This window comes from Dryobates pubescens, assembly GCF_014839835.1.
Source record: "Dryobates pubescens isolate bDryPub1 chromosome Z unlocalized genomic scaffold, bDryPub1.pri SUPER_Z_unloc_1, whole genome shotgun sequence".
Taxonomy (NCBI): domain Eukaryota; kingdom Metazoa; phylum Chordata; class Aves; order Piciformes; family Picidae; genus Dryobates; species Dryobates pubescens.
Genome location: NW_026530690.1, coordinates 18,163 through 37,059, shown reverse-complemented (window position 1 = coordinate 37,059; position 18,897 = coordinate 18,163). Strand labels below are relative to the sequence as shown.

Here is an 18,897-nt window from a genome sequence, read left to right as displayed (position 1 = left end):
CTGCGGTCCTCGTTTGTGGGGTTCGCAGCTTCTCGGAATGACGCCGTCCGCGTTTGCGTAAGCTGCCGCTGCCAAGGCGTGCGCTCCACGCTGGATGCTCCTTTCTTCCTGAGGTTAGTCCTGGCCGAGGTTACTACCTGCGTAATTCTGTCAGAAACCGGCCCGATAGACTTTAGCACCCTGGGAGGCAAGGCTCTAGGCTTCCAAGATCTCTTAGGGCTGTAGGCTCTGGGAGCTAAGATCATGGAAAATTTGTCAGGACAAGCACACAAACGTCATAGATGTGGCTGAAGTGTCCAGGTGGCTCCTGTGTAGTGAACATCAGTTGATTTATTAAAACATGTTAGAATTTTAAGCACTCAGTTGTGGCCTTTCCCCCTCCCCTCAGATCTCTTTGTTTATTAAACTTGATTTTTTGATGCTTAATGAACAGTGTGTAGGCTCAATCTCTGTCCGCTCTTCCCGATAATCAGCAGGGTTTGATAAGTAAAATCTGTGTTTCCATAACTCCGTGATGACGTACTGCTTTACTTTTCTTCCTCCTCTGTTTAAAAACTCCCAGATGCACACCTCCAAACTGGGGGTCTGCGATAAGTTTGAGAGCTGCAGCTCATGGTGACTTTTCCAGAATTCAGGCCTGATTTTTCAGGGACTTGAATTTATCTATAAGAGGCCTGAATATCTGACCACCTGTAAGTCTTCACAGCTTGCAGAGCTGGATGTAAATTTTTTGTTTTCCTTTCAGTACTTCTGACTAGTCTGTCTCTGAAGATAGCTAAGCCAAAGGAGCAACGATTCTCTGTAAAACAGGGCACGAGACTTAGGGGAAGAAAAATATTTTCAGCTGGAGTTAATCAAAGCATTTCAAGACGTACCTTCTCCAGGGGAAAAAAAATACATTGTCAAAATTGATGTGTGGGTGTTTGTTGGTTGGTTTTCTGATTTGGTTTGGGGTTTTTTTTGGTGGTGGCTGGGTTTTTTAAGGTAATTTATTTCAGCTGTAGTCTTGGATGATGGGAAGAATATCCTTCGTTCAGCAAATAGCAAAACATCTTTTAGCACTGTAACATTTTGAAATAGAATTTTTTGTCACTTCTATATGTTTAATTTTGGCATAACGTTATCTGTATGTGTAGGTGTTGCAGTTTGAGCTGGGTGCCCCCCTGGTGTGTTCACTTCCTGTGTCCAGAAGTCCAGCCCAGAGGGATGGACACAGGAAATTGTGTGTATTTCCTACCATGATTCTTTGCACCACTATAAGATCCAGTGCGGGGTCTGGCACTTTCTCTTTTCTTCCTCCTCCGCCAGCCGGTAACTGGGGGAGATGTCTCCTGGCTTTGGGCCTGGCTAGGCCCAAGGCCACGGGGGGATGGGCAGTCTCAGGCCTGGCCAGCTGAGACTAGCCCAGCAGAGGGAGGGGGAAGAAGGAGCCCTGAGGGTCTCGGGTGTACCCTCAGGTGGGAATGGGATGCCTCTGGGTTTGCTTTGGGATCTTTCTTTGTCACTGCGCTTTGGGTTCTCTGTAACCTTCACTGCTTTCCATTTAAGCTTTCATCACTTTTGCAATCCGTTTGTCTGAGTGTTTTATTCCTGCCCGTGGTGGGGAGAGGGGGCTGCCTCAACCCAGCACGGTAGGATTTTAATGTAATTTGTAAGCTGAAGGAACATTCAGTGTTTTTGACCTTGCAACACCAGAGCAATGTTTTTATATGCAGAGAAATATTCAGATTTCTGAAAATTTTCTGATTTCTGAAAATTCTGAAATTTTCAGATTTCTGTCTCATTTAAAATGAATTCCCCTAATTTCAGACCTTGCTGCTCTCATCATCTTTTATTAGGGGACGCAGTCTCAAGCTGCGCCAGGGGAGGTTTAGACTCGAGGTGAGGAGAAAGTTCTTCACCGAGTGAGTCGTTCGTCATTGGAATGGGCTGCCCGGGGAGAGGGGTGTTCAAGAGGGGATTGGACGTGGCACTTGGTGCCATGGTCTAGTCGTGAGGCCTGTGGAGACAGGTTGGACTGGATGATCCTCGAGGTCTCTTCCAACCTTAGTGATCCTGTGATACTGTTCCTCTAGAAACACATACAATTTGCAGCGGAAGGATCTCTTTCACAAGCCAACAAGGTAATGTTTTCTGTTAATGTGCGGGCACTACATAACGTAAGAGACGTTAGAGGATCAGATTATTGCGCTATAAAGCGGCATAACAGAGCACAAAAGGTGGAATGAGCCACTAGATGGCAAATACTCTCTCCTTTCACTTGGCCATCCCTTGTGATATCTGATGAATCGTGCTGGTACTGCTCACGTATTTCTCTAAAGCAAGCATTTTCTGCTGCTTGCTACAATCAGGTGACATTAATGTAACTCAGTCTGCTGTAGCACTTGGGTCATTCTTGTGTCTGGAATATAGGTACCTCACGCTTTGTGCCGTGCTTCCTGGAAATGTGTACCCACTATGGATATATAACTTGGGACAATTTTTGATGCCACCTTATCTCTTTTTATTATTATTTTTTTTGTGTGTCTGCAGCCGTGGCTTAAAAGCGGGCCACTCTTCATTAGACCGCCTCTGCTTGCACTGGGGGGATGCAGACACTCTCCTGTCTCAAGCATACACCATGGAGCTCTCAGTTACAGCCTACAACAACAGCCTCTTGGGACAGTTTGAGCCAGCCACTAGCCCAAGTGAGTCTGCATTGAGTATTCTGTATGCTGTTGTGACCAAAGGAGGGCATGGGAATGAGGGGAGGTGTGGAATACACATCCTGTCAGGAAAGACAGACTTCTTACCTCTGCAGAGATTAGGTGAAAGGGAGCACAGGACAGCCATTCAAACCTGAGAGATTGTTAATCCTGCAAAAAAACCCAAACCAGATTTAAAAAAAACCCAAAACCAAAACCAAACACCACCAAACAGAAGGGAATTTCCCTTCTGTGTCCACAAATAGCAAGGAAAAAACCCTAAGGACCTTAAATAAGTAATAGGTTTAAACAGTGGCTAGTTGTTTTGCCTTTTTTCCAAGTGCTGAGTACCTGGGGAGAGAGGTGACAAGATGTCCCTGCAAAAGCTTTTTCGAGGAGCAGCTTCCGTGCTGCTGTATCTGCCTGGTGGTGGGCCAGACAGATCACCTCTCAGAATTTGCTCTTTGCTTCCCACTTGCTTCCTGGGATAGCTGCTGCTCTTCAATCTTCATATGGCACACTTCCAGGATGAAGTTACAGCGGTCTTCAATTTGTCTTTAACCACTACAGTTAAAGGACTTGGGAATAATAATATCTCTGCACTTGAAAATGCTGTACAGCTAAGGAAAAAGAATGTAAATTTTCTAGTTATTTTGTCTTGAGCAAATCAACAGAAAGTTTATCTGGAGCTGGGAAAACCCGGCAATGATGCTAGGTCTGTGGTTCCTCCAGCCTGGACTGAGACCGCAGCTCCTAGTATAAAGTGTCCTGATTGAGACAGTAGAGTGAGGCTGTTGTCTCTTGCAGACAATGCTTGGCGAATTGTCTCCTGTGCGGTGATGTGGGGTGTATTACTCTACTGGAGGTGACTGCTGAGCAAGCTCAAGTACATCCTTCAGCCGCGTAAAACATTGTTTGGAGGTTCTCTGCTATGAATTTGTCTTGGTATGTAACAAAAAACCCCCAAACCCTGCCTGACATAATAGAGCTTGAGCTGGTAAGTAATTTTGGTACATATCGAAGTCCTATTAGTATATTTTGGCAGAGTCAGAATCGCAGTTCTGCTGGAAAATAGAGATAGGAGGAAAACATTTAGCTTAAATGATTCAGTTCAGCATTTCATCTGGCAGATGTGCCAGCCAGAATGTTGCCAAGGTCAGTAAATGAGCCCTGGGACTAATCCAGAGAGTCCACAAGTTAAATGATGTGAAATTCAGAAAGCGGTGAAGCTTCTTGGCTCCCATGTAGGTATAGGTTATTAGTCATCCGGCTCTTGACTCCTGAAATGATTCCAGCTACCATGTTTCGTTCACTTTTTCCAAGGAAATACTGGTAATGCTGGCATTCCAGAGTAAGGGAAGTGCTTTTTACTGTGCAGATGGCTTTAGATTCTAGATCCCAAAATACCAGGTTAGTTAACCAAATGACGTGACTGTGCGGTAACAGCAAAGCACATCCCTCTCGGCCACCGATTTGTGGATGCCGTCTGTGGTGGTGAGAGAAGGCCCAGCTTTCCCTCCCCCACAAAGAAAGGAACCACGGCTGGCTCAGCCGGAGAAGCAAAGGATATGCTGTATTTACAAGCAATATGGAATGCAGGTTGTATATACACAATATATATAGTGTTTACAATATATACAGAAATACACAGCAAAGGAAAATAATACAGGAACAAAACTCCCTCCGCCGGACAGAGGAGGGTTCCCCCCCTGTACCCCCTCTCTCCCCCCACCTCCCTTTTTTCCCAAAAAGGGTTAGAAAGAGAGAGAAAGGTAATTATTAAGGAATAAATTCTGGTAGGCTTCAAGCACATGCAAGGATTAGTTCTTATCTGGTATTCAAGGTCAAACTCCGGCTAGTTGCTCAGAAGCAGACAGGCTGGAAAAGCAGAACAGAGTGGAACTGAGGAAGATTCCAACTGCACTAAAACTTTAAGTTGCATTCTAGCAATCTACCAATGAAATTCGTTTAGAATATCTGAATGTTTTCATTCTACACCAAAACATTCAGCCAGAGAGTGTTCCAGCACTGTCCCTTTCTTAAAGGCACAGCCTCAAATGGTCACACTGTTGCAGAAATTGCTTTCAGGAGACACAATTTGCCAATTACTATTCCCAGATCAAGACTAAATGTATAGTCATCAGTTAATGTAAGACATCAGTGCTTCTATGGCCCGCTTAGTGTAAGAGGCTGGATTTCAAATGGGTACAAACATTGGATGGCTAAATCCACAAAGGCATGAATAAATGAACTTCTGAGAGCTCAACCTCTGTGAAAAATCAAATGACTTCATCTAAATTTGGCCCGCAGAAGGTCATAATCTTGATAGTTCTAGCTTTCCACTGGAAATTGCTGGGAGTATCTCCCTGTGCAAGAACTCTTTTTGATCTCCAAGGGGTGAGCAGAAGGGCACAGCAGCTTGTGGTATTCATCCTAGGGTACTGAAAGAGATGGACGATGTCATTGTGGGACCTCTCCTTTATTTTTCAGTGGTTTGAGGAATCTGAAGAGGTCCTCGTCGAATGGAGGCTGGCAGTGTCCCAGTTGCCAAGAAGGGAAAGAAGGAAGACCCTGGTAGTTACAGGCCTGTCAGTCTCACTTCAGCACCTGGTAAAATTATGGAGAAGGTTGTCCTGGTGGTTACTGGAAAAAAACACCAAACCAAACAATTGAAAGAAAATGCAGTCAGTGGTCCCAGCACCAGGTTGTGAAGGGAAAGTCCTGCTTAGCCAATTAATTTCCTTTCATGACAAGGGCAACTGTCTATCTGATCAAGGGAAGCCGGCAGACCTGGTGGTTTGGGATTTTAGCAGACCTTTTGGTACTGTCTCTCGCAGTGCCCTTCTGGGTAAAACGTCCAGCGCACAGCTAGACACGTCTGTAATACAATGGGTGAACAAGTCATTGTCTGACAGGTTAGGCTCAAGGGGAGTTTAAGTAAATGGGGTTACATCAACCTGGTGGCCAGTCACCAGTGTAGTTCCCAAGGGCTGAATTTTAGGGCCAGTTCTCAAGGATTTCATCAATTATCTTGATTGGGGAACTGAACAGACATTAAGTAAGCTTGCTGACAATACTAAATTAGGAGGAGCTGTGTACGCTCTTGAGGGCAGAAAGGTCTTGCAGCGAGATCTGGATCGAGCGGGGAGCTGCGCGGTTGCCAACCGTATGCCTTTTTACAAGAAGTAGCGCTAGATTCCGCACCTGGGACAGGGCAGGGCGGTCCTAGTTACATGTATAAACCGGGGGATGAGAAGCTGAAGGGCAGCCCTGCTGAAAGATAGCTGGGTTGATGAGAAGTTGAATGAGAGTCAACAATGTGTCCTAGCAGCCGTGAGAGGTAGCCCAGGTGTTTGGGATGACAAGTGGCCAGGGAGGTTGTGGGTGCTCTGTCTGTGAAAGTGTTGAAAGCCAGGTTGGATGAGACCTTGAGGGTGTCTCTGCCAAGGCCAGGGGTATTTGAGCTAGGCGATATCCAAGGTCCCTTCCAACCCAAACCATTCTATAATTCTGTGGTCCTAGGATAGCTGCCAGATTCCTGCTGAGGTCAAAGAGAAGCGATTTACTGTCGGTTGATGGTAGGAACCACTGGCTCAGGCTCACGGATGAGATGGCCTGAAAATGCATTCAGGAGCAATTCCCAGCAGGAATCAGAAGATGCTTCTAGTCTAGCAAGCACAACACTAATTTAAAATTTATTTTCACACTTGCCACGTGACATCTACCCCGTGCACTTTGCAACAACTCAACCACTTACCACTTCTGCCGGAGAAGAGAAGGTTTCCATATCCGAGCCTTCTAACAAGAGGAGGTACCTTTAATCCCCTCATTAGCAGCAGCTGATGAGAGATGCCATCCCATGGGCTCAGGGAAATGGTTCCTACTTTTCCTGATCCTTAGGTGGGGTAGTGTGGCATTCATGTGCCCCCAGGCTGCAGCTGGTGAAGCAGCAGTCGGCAGTGAAGCCACCACTCCGTAGGACTGGGAACACTAGAAGCTGGAGAAGGACTCAGCCTGCTTGCCTCTTTGTTCATTAAGAATAGGATCACCTTCACCTTCAGAAAATGAAGGTCGTTCCTATTTGACTTGGTGCATAATTGCCTATCCTCATTAGGAAGGGAGGGGGCCTGGGAAGCATCTATCCCAGCAACAGCAAGCAAAAAACAAACTGGGGGAGGAAGTGGAGGGATGGTAGAAAATGTTGAGGGCTTACATCTTGGCGTGCACAGCATGCAATTTCACAATTCATGGCACACTGGCTTGTGGTAAATCAGAAGCTATTAATCTCATGGGAAACAAAGGAAACCCGAGGGACTGCCTCCTGCAAGCATTCTGTGAGAACGCAGCAGGCAGCAGTGAGGAGTGCACAGATCTCTGTGGGCACAGGCATACCTGCCTTGGAAAACACAGGAAGATTTCCAAGTGCATGAATTGTGAAAGGGTAAAAAGAAAAAAAAAAGAAAAAAATTAATTGCTTAATTAGCCTTCAGGGATTCAAGCTTGCTTTCAGCTCTGCATCTTCAGGGACTTCTTGAAGCAAGGAGCTCTGCTTTATCGCCCATTTTATAGATGGATGGCTCTAGGAACGCAGGAATTTATTCCTGTGGAATTAATTGTAACTTTGTTCACTAGGAAGTTTCTTTCTACCAGTCACCAAGAAATCCCTTCTTTTCCTGACAGCCAAAGAAAAGCAAGTGACCATGCATTAGAGTGAAAAGAATCTGGTTTAGAATGTGAATAGGGGTACAAATTAGCACACGTAAACAGAGACCGAAGTAACAGGCTGTTTGCAAACTAATTGGTTTTTCTAACTGTGAAGTGCACAGGCAAAACCAGAAAGGGAAGGGGAAGGCCTAACTCTTTTTCTCTTCAGCACAGACAGATCCTCTGAGTTGTCCTAATGAAAGGTTCATTGTCTTATGGAGCTGATTGTAGATCTTACAGTCGCAACTCCACTTTCATCTTTTTGTCCAATGTGAAATGACTCAGCAGAGGAGTTTTGAAGGGTTTCGAGAGCTGCCTGATGGTACCGAGGCAGTGACACGAGGACAAATGTGCGTTTGGCGTGGGATGACGCGTTTGGTCCAGGGTGATGCGTTTGGCAGGGGCAGATGTTTGGCACAGGTGACGCACTTGGCGTGGGGTGACGCGATCAGCGCAGGCGGGTGCGTTCAGCACGGGGTGATGGGTTTGGCGTGGGTTGACGTATTTGGCACAGGCACGTTTGTTCAGCGCGTGGTGGTGCGTTTGGCACAGGCAGTCGTGTTTGGTGGGCGCGGGGTGCCGCGTTCGGCGCGTGCTGCCGCAGTGCCGTTTTCGGGAAGCGTACAGAATTGTTTGTGTGTATTTCCAGGTACCGTGGGCAAGAGGCCGGGTGTTTTCTGTGGTCTCCTTCAGGACTTGTATTGCTTCCAGTAGCGGGAAGATTCTGAGTTGGGCTAGAAATGCAGGAGGCAAACTCAACCCACCTACAGGTAAGTGCTGAGCTCCTAATGTTACTCAAAACCTCTTTTAGGAAACGCATATAGGCATGGCAAAGCTGGGATCTCTGGATCCAGTTGTAGTGGTGACAGGTTTAACGCTCTGTAGATTAATCGCCATACTTTGTATAACGCTGGTGGGGGAAAAAGAAGGTAAAACCAGGCAAAGCATTAGGAAAAAAATAATCTTCATGGGACTCAACACATTCAGGGTTTTTCTGTTGCCAAGTTGTTACTGAAAACATTGTCAAAGTTATTAATTACATACCCAAATTAAGTAACTATATTAAGAGTATTTTCAAAACACAAAACTCCCAAGAAGTCTAAGCATGTAAACATTTTAAAAGGTAATTCTTTACAGATCTGTTTTTTAATAGAAGCCCATTTGTGCTAGTCAAACTGGGACCCACTGTGCTGTGGTTGCCCAAGCTGCAGATCACGGTGAAGCTCTGTGCTGGGAGGGCCAGGCAGTTGTCTGCTGCTGCAGGCATGCATGGCCCAAAGCAAGGCATGTCTCCTGGTGAAGGGGTGGCCTTGGCCGCAGGTAGTAGCTGTTAAATGTGACTCGGGTGTCTGGGCTGTTTCTAACCTGCTTGTATCAATTTAAAAGCAAAGATATTAAATTACTGCTAATCAGAAACCTTTCCAACCTAGTCTGACTTGTGAGGCAGGGGGTTTGCAGGGTGCAGTCTGCAGGGCCAGAGCTGGCAAGCAAGCATGCGTGTCCTCTGTCCTGTGCCACATCCACCACAGCTTGTCAGGGCTGTGGCATCTGGCCTTGGTGAGGCCCAGCTTTTGCACATAGAAAGTGCTGGCATTTCCCTGGGCTGCAAAGGCTGCCGTGGCAAGTGGCTTGCCTGTGAGCGGCAGAGTGGCGTGAAACGAATTTGACCTCTAAAGCTTGCATCTGCAGATGGAAGCCTCACCTCAGCAATCTCTGTAGAAGGGTTAAAAACCACCTCCAGGGTGGTCCTCTGCAGGCGCCTGCATCTGGCCATGCAAGCTCTGCACCCCACGCTGGGGACCCACCTTTACGGGGCACGGGTCTCTGTGCCTGCCGCTGCCCGGGCATCAATTGAGCGGTGCCCCTCGGGCCGTGTCCCAGGCAGGAGGGCTGGGCTGGCAGTGCCGGCAGCGTGGTGCTGGCACAGGCAGGCGGGAGACCCGGTCGTACGACGTGCTGCGGCATGGGGCTTGTAAGCAGTCCCGCTTATGGTGGGCTCCGGCACGCCTCGGAGGCCAGGCGAAGCAGCGGACGTTTGTTTATTGCTGGTATTGCCCCTTTGCTCAGAAAACTCAGATCCTCACAACCCTTTGCCCGAATGCCGTCGTTCCCCTCGCGTTGCCGTTTCCGCCGACAGGACGCACGCATATCCATGTGTTTGTGGGGGGGGTGTTGTGGCGTTGGGGTTTTTTGGGTTGGGTTTTTTGTTTTGGTTTGGTTTTTTGCTAAGCCCTCATTAACTCCACTCACGCTGTCTCACTCTGTTTGCCAGCGCTTAAGTAGTGCTTTTTAAAAAAAGCAACCAATTAGCACCTCATCAGCTCCAATTAGAGGAGACAAAAGCAGTGTAAAGATAACTCAATGAGAGGGGGTGGCACAACATCGTGTAATCACTTAAGACAGCGGTGAGCATTCACTGTGCTGGCCGTGCCGGGCCTATTCACCTTTTTTTCTTTTCTCTGGATGCATTTAAGACTTACTTTCTTCTTTCTTTCTTTCTTTCTCTCTCTCTTTTTTTTTTTTTTTTTTGTTTCTGGGAAGCTGGGCCTCCCAGGAGTCTCAGAGTCTCTCATTCAGGGCTACCTGTTTACAGCTCACCGAACAGAAGGACCTAAACAATCCTATATTGTACGCCTAGTGCTGCCTTAAACTTAGGCTTCCACAATGGCATGTTTTCAGAAGCTGGGCAGAATAAGTTAAAGGCTGGCTTTATACTCATTAAGTGTTCTGCTTGTACTGTCTTCTAATTACATGGCAGGGCAACAATGTGTTTTTTTTTTTTCAATGGAGTTCTTTGGAGCAGTTAATTTGGTGCCTGTACTAAATGCCCCAAAACATTAATTAGTGTGGAAGGAACCCTAATTTCCTCAGCGGCTTTCCTCTCCATTTACTTCCCTTGTTTTCACATAGGCTTGGATGAGCCTCTATAATGAAATTACCTCATTAATACCTTTATTCTTGCAGAGTAACTCATTCAAGATCTACCATTTAGTTTTAATTTAATGTTGTCAGAAGCAAAAGGTGCATTCATGTCTTTGATTAGTGCATTTTTTTCTCTCTGAAGAGTGGACAGATTTAAATTATTAAGATGGCAAGTAGTGAGTTATAATTGGATACAAGCAGCACTTCAGTGAATATTAAATGCTTTCAAAGCCTGGCCTATGTGGTCTGATGACTATTAACTGTGTCCAGTGAGTTATTCTGTGGGTTTTGAATTAGCGGCACCTTAGCTACTGTGAGGCAAATTAAGTTTAATTTTGTTTATAAAAACCGGTGAAGTTGCATTTATCAACGTGACATTTAGTTGTAGCAGAGTTCGGTTCCCCCCATTATCCTGTGCTGACCTCATCGTTTGGTTAGCCCTGCTAACGGGGGGCCTCATCCTGTACTTCGCAGTCCTGTGAAGCTAGCTGGAGACTTGCCTTTTTTGCAAGAGCCACCAAGTTCTAAATATTGCCAAACACAAGCCACCTTAGTCACGCCCGGCCAGGCTGATGATTGATTTGCTTGCAGAGGACAGTGGCACAGAATGTCTGCTATTAATGGTGAATGTGTAGTTACAAAGAGTTCAGCAACTGAACAGGCAGGATGTAACATGCCATCTTTCATCTTTAATTCTCTTTCCTTCTTTTCATTTACAGCTGGTATCACAAAATATCTGAGGAGCATCAGAGGAGCACGTATGTCAAAAGAATTAAGCAAATTCCAGTCTGCTTGGTGTGTGCATATTGCAGTTTATCGTGTAGCCACAGTGCTGCCAGAGGTCACAAGTCAGTCACCTACATGGGGTAGGACCTCTGGGGGAACCGTAGTGTAGCCCTTTGCTCGAAGCAGGCACAGGCACATCGGTTTGCTCACAGCCTTGAGTAGTTGTGCAGGGCCTTTAAGTGCTGAGCGTCTCAAGGATGGAGGATGGACATCCCACACAACCTCTCTGGGCCCCAGTTCCAGTGTTTCTCTGCCTCCACAATGATGTTTTCTGGATGTAATTATAAGGAAATTATAATACTTTCAATTCAAGCATTAAATATGATGATAATGGTGATGTCTTATACGTGTCATGAAGTATAAATTTATTCTAACATACTCCACATAGGAATTTTAAAAAAAGGTACATTTATTGCATATTCCATATGGTACTTTATAAATACACAATTATAAGAGTAGTTTGATATATTATTCAAACAATACAATGCCATTATATTAGATAAGTTGATTGTAAGAGTATACAGGTTACCTTTCTCTACAGAGTGTATATATTCAGGTCTCACACCCTTGTGTGGGGTGAGGATGTGGCTGAGATCTCAGAATTGTCAGGGTTCATCTACTTCCATCCCCCCTGCCATGGTCTGGGACATCTTCCACTAGATCAGGTTGCCGAGAGTCGCATCCAGTCTGGCCTTAAAAAATTCCAGGGATGGGGCTTCCTCCACCTCTTTGGGCAACCTGTTCCAGTGTCTCACCCCCCTCATGGTGAGGAACAACTTCTTAATGTCTAATCTAAATCTGTCCTTCTCCAGCTTGGATCCATTCCCCCTCTTCCTTTTACTAGCTGACACCCTGGAAAGTCCCTCACCAGCTTTCTTGTAGGCACTCTTCAGATATTGCAAGGTCACAATAAGGTCGCCTTGGAGCCTTCTCTTATCCAAACTGAACACCCCCAATTCTGCCTGTCCCCGCAGGAGAGGAGCTCCAGCCCTCTGGTCATTGTCGTGGCCTTTCTCTGGACATGTTCTGTTGGTGGCTGAGGAAAGACAGAAGGGAAGCGCCCTTGCCGCTGTCTCCTGCCTTGTTCCTCCCTTTGCCAATTCAAGAGTTGCCAGGTAAGCCTATGAGGTTTCCCCTGAGGCACCAGACAGCACTTTTCTCAAGCCTTCTAGCAGGAGAACATCCTGTGGCACCCTTGTGCCCACACCTGGCGCCATGGGAATGTGCTGCTTGCTGCCAGTGCTCAGGGAATAACATTGACGAGCATGGGCACGTACCTCCTGGGGCTTTATGAAGAGGAGAATTTCTTTCCACAGTGATCCTAGTTGCAGGATCGGTGTGCAGCCCTTCAGCTGGCAGAAAACAGGGCTGAAGGAAGGAAGGAAGAGGCCAGACTGACTCCACCCACCTGAACACCTGCCTGCACGTGCGTGCACCCGCATACGCACAGATAAGCATCTGTGCGCACACTCGCATTCCCCTCCCACGTACTCTTGCATGCATATCCCTCGTGCACCTGTGTACACATGGGCATGTGCATCCCCTCCATGCACACAGACACCCCTTACAGCCACAATACTCCTGTTCAGCCTGTTCTTAAACACTCCCCACCCCTGCACTGCCTCCCCCAAGCTGGTTAAGGGTTAGGGATTAGGAGTTTGGGGATAGTGTTAGCGTTAGTGGTTGGGGTTAGGTTTAGGGTTAGTGTTCATTTGCCTCTCCCAATCTATGTACCTATCATCTAGGTGTCTGTTATCTGTTTCTGTCATGTATTTATCTGTCATCTAAGTATGGTCTGTGTATCTGTACATTTGCCTCTCACTATGTATGTCCTGTGTGCATCTACGTATCCTGCATCTATGTATCTATGGTCAGTGCATGTGTCATCTATGTACCTGTCAATTTGCCTCTTCCAGAGGCACCCAAACCACTTTAGATGCCCCCAAACCCACTTCAGACTCCCTCAGAAATTCTTTACGTGCCTCCAAACCGCCTTTAGAGGCCTCTCAGACCCCTTCGGAGCTTGTGGCAGCAGCAGCCAGCATCGTCCACAAGGCGGCAGCAGTGAACGTGCGAGTTTGCGGCGCCAGGGCTCCGAGTCCCGAGCCGCTGTATGTGTCTGTCATCGACGCATCTATCCATTGGCGTCTCCCTTTGTTTCCATCATCCCTGTATCTGTCATCTACGTATCAATTATCCATCCTTCTGTCTCTCTCATTCTCTACCCTGCCCCCTCCCCCCCAGTTTCCACTATGTCCCAGCCCACACTCCTTGCTAATTTTCAACTTTTCTGGTATCAGCACCTGAGCAAGGTCGTGTCCAGTCAAGATGTGAAGAGCTCATGGTCCTGTGAGGGAACAATGTGTGAAGCCATGATCTAGCCTCATCACTTCCATTGGAGCTCAAGACTGTCTCATGGCATGGAGACTGCTTTGGGATACAGTGTTTGAGCAGTGTTAAAACAGGGGATGAGGTTCTTGAGGAGAGACACAGACTTCTGCCTGCATGAATTCTGTGTGGGGTGACCAGGTCAGCTCAGGGAGGCTCCGTTTTGCAGAAGCTCTAGGGAGAATCACCAGAGAGAGGCTGTGGGGAGTAAATTCCCTTTGACTTGGGGTAGCAGAAGGCAGCTTTATGATGGCAAAGCTTTTCTGAAGCAGATTGATGGAGCTCCTGAATCCAGAGGAGGAAGGCAGAGAGAAGGGCAGGAGAAGGGTTTTGTGGAGCTACCATTCCAATAGCCTGACAAAAGTGCTAGGCAGCTCTAATCTATTTTGAAGACAAACAGCCAAAATAACGAGTTGGAGCCTTCTGTGGGTTTGCAGCATGTATCGGTGGCACACGTGTCTAAGTCATAACCAGAACAAAAGGTGCCTCTCATGTTGGAAATAATCAGAGTAAGAGCTGTGGGCTGGTGGGAACCAAATGACACAAAACACTCTTGTAAAGCACCACCTCAGTGCCAGAAGATGTTCAGTTTCACCAGGTGTTAGTGAGCAGAGACTAAATGCCTGCTGAGATGCTTCTGGCTCTTATTTCAAAAGCACCTCTAGATACCAAAGGCAGGGAGCTCCAGGAAGGACATGCTGAAGCATTGGTAACAGAAGGTCTGGTGCTGGTCTCTGAAGCTGCTCTCTAAGGAGGGTTCCATGGAACTGTGTTTGCCACAGCTCGGACCAGCAGCATGTGCAGCTGGCATCCAGTCTGTGTTGTTCCCTCTTTGCAAGACCTGTTGGCACCAGTTTGTGCCAGGAACTGGAGTGAGAGTCTGGCCTTGATGCAGTTTCCTCTGGAGACCACGGGTTGAGGCTGTTAGAGCATTAAAAGCTCATCCTGCTGAGCCAGGCACTGTTCCCTGGACATTTCATAGTTCAGCTGGAACCTGCCTGCAATGTGTGATGGATACCTTCAGGATGAGCATCGGTGCCAAGGAGTCCAAACAAAACAGGAGGAGAGAGACATGGCACTGACCTCTGGCACATTCACCACGGTACGGCACAAGGGCTGGGGTAGCTGCAGCTGTGTGGGGGGGCAACCCCTGCTGTATTTGTCTAGCAGAGCTTCCCTTTTTTTTTTTTGGGGGGGGGGGTGCAGAGGAGAGGATGTATACATGTATAACTACTACAGTTAAAATAGCTGCTGCCTGGGCAGTTTCCCTCTGTGCCTTTTTTGGGGTGAATCAAAGGGAGTGGGGGGTTCTGGGTGGACTGGTTCTGCCACGTGGGGCAGGGGGCTGCTGCAGCAGAGGAGCAGGTGAGCGAGGGCTGGGGGCACCCCCCTAAAGTGCTGAAAATTCTCGGAGGGGACCGCAGAATCTTTAAACCTGTAAGTACTGGGGGGAGGCGAGGCGGAGCCAAACCTCTGGTTTGCAGCTGGAGAGGGAGGAATGGGAGCGAGTGCTGCGTAAGGCAGCTTTGGAAGCGACCCCCCGCTGCTGCCCACGGCCAGGGAGGTGCTCAGTGCTGCCACCCGGTGTGTAATGGCCGGCAGTGCAGCCGTGCCGCGGCGTATCCCGCCCCGCGGAAGCTCAGTGCTGCCACCCCGTGTGCAATGGCCGGCACTGCAGCCGTGCCGCGGCGTGTGCCGCCCCGCGGAAGCTCAGTGCTGCCACCCTGTGTGTAATCGCCGGCACTGCAGCCGTGCCGCGGCGTGTGCCGCCCCGCGGGAGCTCAGTGCTGCCACCCGGTGTGTAATGGCCGGCAGTGCAGCCGTGCCGCGGCGTGTGCCGCCCCGCGGGAGCTCAGTGCTGCCACCCGGTGTGCAATGACCGGCACTGCAGCCGTGGCGTGGCGTATCCCGCCCCGCGGAAGCTCAGTGCTGCCACCCCGTGTGCAATGGCCGGCACTGCAGCCGTGCCGCGGCGTGTGCCGCCCCGCGGAAGCTCAGTGCTGCCACCCTGTGTGTAATCGCCGGCACTGCAGCCGTGCCGCGGCGTGTGCCGCCCCGCGGAAGCTCAGTGCTGCCACCCGGTGTGCAATGGCCGGCACTGCAGCCGTGCCGCGGCGTGTGCCGCCCCGCGGGAGCTCAGGGCTGGCACCCCGTGTGCAATGGCCGGCAGTGCAGCCGTGCCGCGGCATGTGCCGCCCCGCGGGAGCTCAGGGCTGGCACCCCGTGTGTAATGGCCGGCAGTGCAGCCGTGCCGCGGCGTGTGCCGCCCCGCGGAGCTCAGGGCTGGCACCCCGTGTGCAATGGCCGGCAGTGCAGCCGTGCCGCGGCGTGTGCCGCCCCGCGGGAGCTCAGGGCTGCCACCCCGTGTGTAATGGCCGGCAGTGCAGCCGTGCCGCGGCGTGTGCCGCCCCGCGGGAGCTCAGGGCTGCCACCCCGTGTGTAATGGCCGGCAGTGCAGCCGTGCCGCGGCGTGTGCCGCCCCGCGGGAGCTCAGGGCTGCAGCCTAACTGCGCTGAATGCTTGAAATGCTCGAAAATTCTTAGGGGAAAAGGGGAGGGCGGAGAGAGTGACTCGAGCGTTGCTATGGATACAGCGCATGCGCCCTAGCCAGGCTCTGTTCTCGCGAGAGTGGTAGCGTCCCGGTCGTCGCTATGGATACAGCGCATGCGCCCTAGCCAGGCTCTGTTCGCCCCTCCCCGTGGTAGCGTCCCGGTCGTCGCTATGGATACAGCGCATGCGCCCTAGCCAGGCTCTGTTCGCCCCCCCCGTGGTAGCGTCTTGCTCGTCGCTATGGATACAGCGCATGCGCCCTAGCCAGGCGCTGTTCGCGCCCCTGTGGGAGCGTCCCGCTCGTCGCTATGGATACAGCGCATGCGCCCTAGCCAGGCTCTGTTAGCCCCCCCCCCGTGGTAGCGTCTTGCTCGTCGCTATGGATTCGGCGCATGCGTCCTAACCAGACACTGTTCGCGCCCCTCTGGGAGCGTCCCGCTCGTCGCCATGGATACAGCGCATGCGCCCTAGCCAGGCTCTGTTCGGCCCCCCCCGTTGTAGCGTCCCGCTCGTCGCTATGGATACAGCGCATGCGCCCTAGCCAGGCGCTGTTCGCGCCCCTGTGGGAGTGTCCCGCTCGTCGCCATGGATACCGCGCATGCGCCGCAGCGGGGCCGGTCCCGCGCAGGCGCGCTCCTGGCCGCCTGTGGCGTGTTTCCTGGCGCTCACGGGGGCGCCGCCGTGTGCGCCTTTAGCACAGGAGCGGTCACGGACAGCCCTCGCCTCGGCTCCTGACGTCCTTCTGTGCCCGGCGTGCCTGTGAGCCGCCAGCCTTCGGCGGGGGATGGGGTCCTGGCGCATCGGAGAGGCTGCAGTGCAGCTTCCGGTCTCGCTCACTCCCGGGTGTGTTCCTCCCGGCGTCTGGAGGTGAGCTGGGGGCATCCGCACGGCTTTTGGGGGTGCCAGAGGAGGTCTGGGGGCACCTAAAAGGGTCTGGGGATATCTAACGTGCTCGTGGGGTCATCTGAAAGGCTCAAGGGTCGTGTACAGACAGCCGGGCACCTCCGAAGGACCCTTTGGGAGGTCTCTGCAGGCTCCCGTGGGAGCTGGGGGTGTCTCGGGGTGGGTTTGGGTTTGGGTTTGGGTTTGTGCTTGTTTGCTAGCTGGCGAGTGCCCTCAGGGCTGTGCCGGACATGGAGTTCCTACTTAACAATAGAAATTAGTTTGTGGTTTGGTTGTTGGTATTTGTGTTTTTTCTTCTTGTTGTGCTGCAAAGATTTTGATGGGAATCTCTAGGTATTAAGTACAGCCAGAGCAAGGCTCTGATTGCCCTGGGAATGCAGGGAAAAGCTTTGGGGAATTAGAACAAAATGAGAAACTTTTCAGGTAAAGAAACAAGTGAGCAAGCCGTGGCCTTTGTCGATTCCTGTAGCTTTGATTGCAGAAGCCTCCATCTAAGCGCATTTATTGTAGCGTCTTTTGCAGTGACTCAGTGCAATTCCTCTGTGCCACCCAGCCCATAACAGACATGCAGCTGGCAGTGCAAATGCTGCCCAAAAGGCCTTCCTACCTTCAAAACCGGTCCTCTGTCCTTCCCTCATCATGGCTGAGGAGTGCTGGTTCTTCTTAGCTTAGCTTTTTCCCCCCTCATTCCCCCCAGTTATCTGCATTTTTTGCCCTTTTTCTTCTTCCAGGCTTATTTTGATCACAACTACTGTGGCCTGCTTTACATGGCAGCAGGTCAGGATAGGGAGCCTGGCAAAATGTGCTGCTGAAGAGAGAGAGGAGAGATGAAGGTAATGCTTGTCTCAGCCCAGGTAAGCATCTGAGGAAGCAGTCCCTGGGAGGGTTGTGGTCATCTAAGTCAGTAGACTCTGCTTTGAAGCATGCAGACAGCATACTTTTCACATCCTGAAAATGATCTAATCTGTAGCTGTAGGCTTTAAGCACTCTCCCTTGCTTGCAGCTAAGTCCAACACTTGAGCAACATTTTACTTCAGATGACCGAGCTCAGAGCCAGTCAGAGTGTGCCTTTTCTGACTAGTGTAGCATTCTGAATCCTCCCCTGTACAATCTTAGGATGTGCTCCCCGTGTTCCTTTCTGCCTTCTACCCAGCTGCCCAAGTCTGGGTGGAAAAAGTCACTCAAGAATATAAACCCCAAAGTTTTAAAAGGCTAGAACCAGGCTATTTGTGCAATTGAAACTGTTGTGTGTGGAGGATGTCCCTGCTCGCTGTAGGGGCTTGGACTAGATGACCTTGGAAGTCCCTTCCAACCCCACCCCTCCTGTGATTCCTTTTGGGGAGCTGCAGAGAGCAATGAGGTCTCCCTTCAGCCTCCTTTTCTCCAGACTAAACGGCCCAGCGCCCTCAGCTGCTCCTCAGCCCTGTTCTCCAGACCCTTCCCCATTACAAACAACATGATTGCTGAGGAGAGGGTGGGAAGCAGTTTGTTGGCTAAAGAAGATGGCAATAGACTGTAGGACTGGGGATATAATCCCATGCTCCTTGTTGAAGTGTTTAAATTGTCCTTTAGTACTAAGTACTACTGAAATAAACTTTAGGTAGCCCATCTGAGCAGGAGAGCTTTTGGTTGAAGCAGAGGGAGCCTGGGTAGTGAAAACGTTTTACAGCTTTCAGGGTAAAAGAAATCTTGACCTCATCATGGAGCTCTTACTGGGAGGTAAGCTGTTTGCTGACAGAGGATGTTGGGTGTGTGGGGCCTGGCAGCGAGAGTTTTCCAAAGAGGAGCTCTAAGGCCAGCTGCAAGGTTAGGTGTGGATTCTCCTGGGGTCTCACACAGCACGAGGCTGAGGATTCCAGCGGTCTGATTCCACAGCTGCGTTTTCTTCTCTCTGCTTGGGTGACAGGGTGACCTCACTAATGAAGAGAGCGACCTTACCAGAAGAGGAGACACAGTTTGA

At 49.9% G+C, this 18,897-nt stretch overlaps 1 long non-coding RNA gene across 1 annotated transcript; it reads left to right on the top strand.

The window, feature by feature from the left end:
• The first annotated feature begins 3,579 nt into the window (after nucleotides 1–3,579).
• Nucleotides 3,580–7,805, top strand: LOC128899642 (uncharacterized). The gene is made up of 3 exons (XR_008463152.1): nucleotides 3,580–3,629; nucleotides 5,175–5,294; nucleotides 7,558–7,805. It is a non-coding gene; the product is annotated as an uncharacterized LOC128899642 (long non-coding RNA).
• The last annotated feature ends 11,092 nt before the right edge of the window (nucleotides 7,806–18,897 follow it).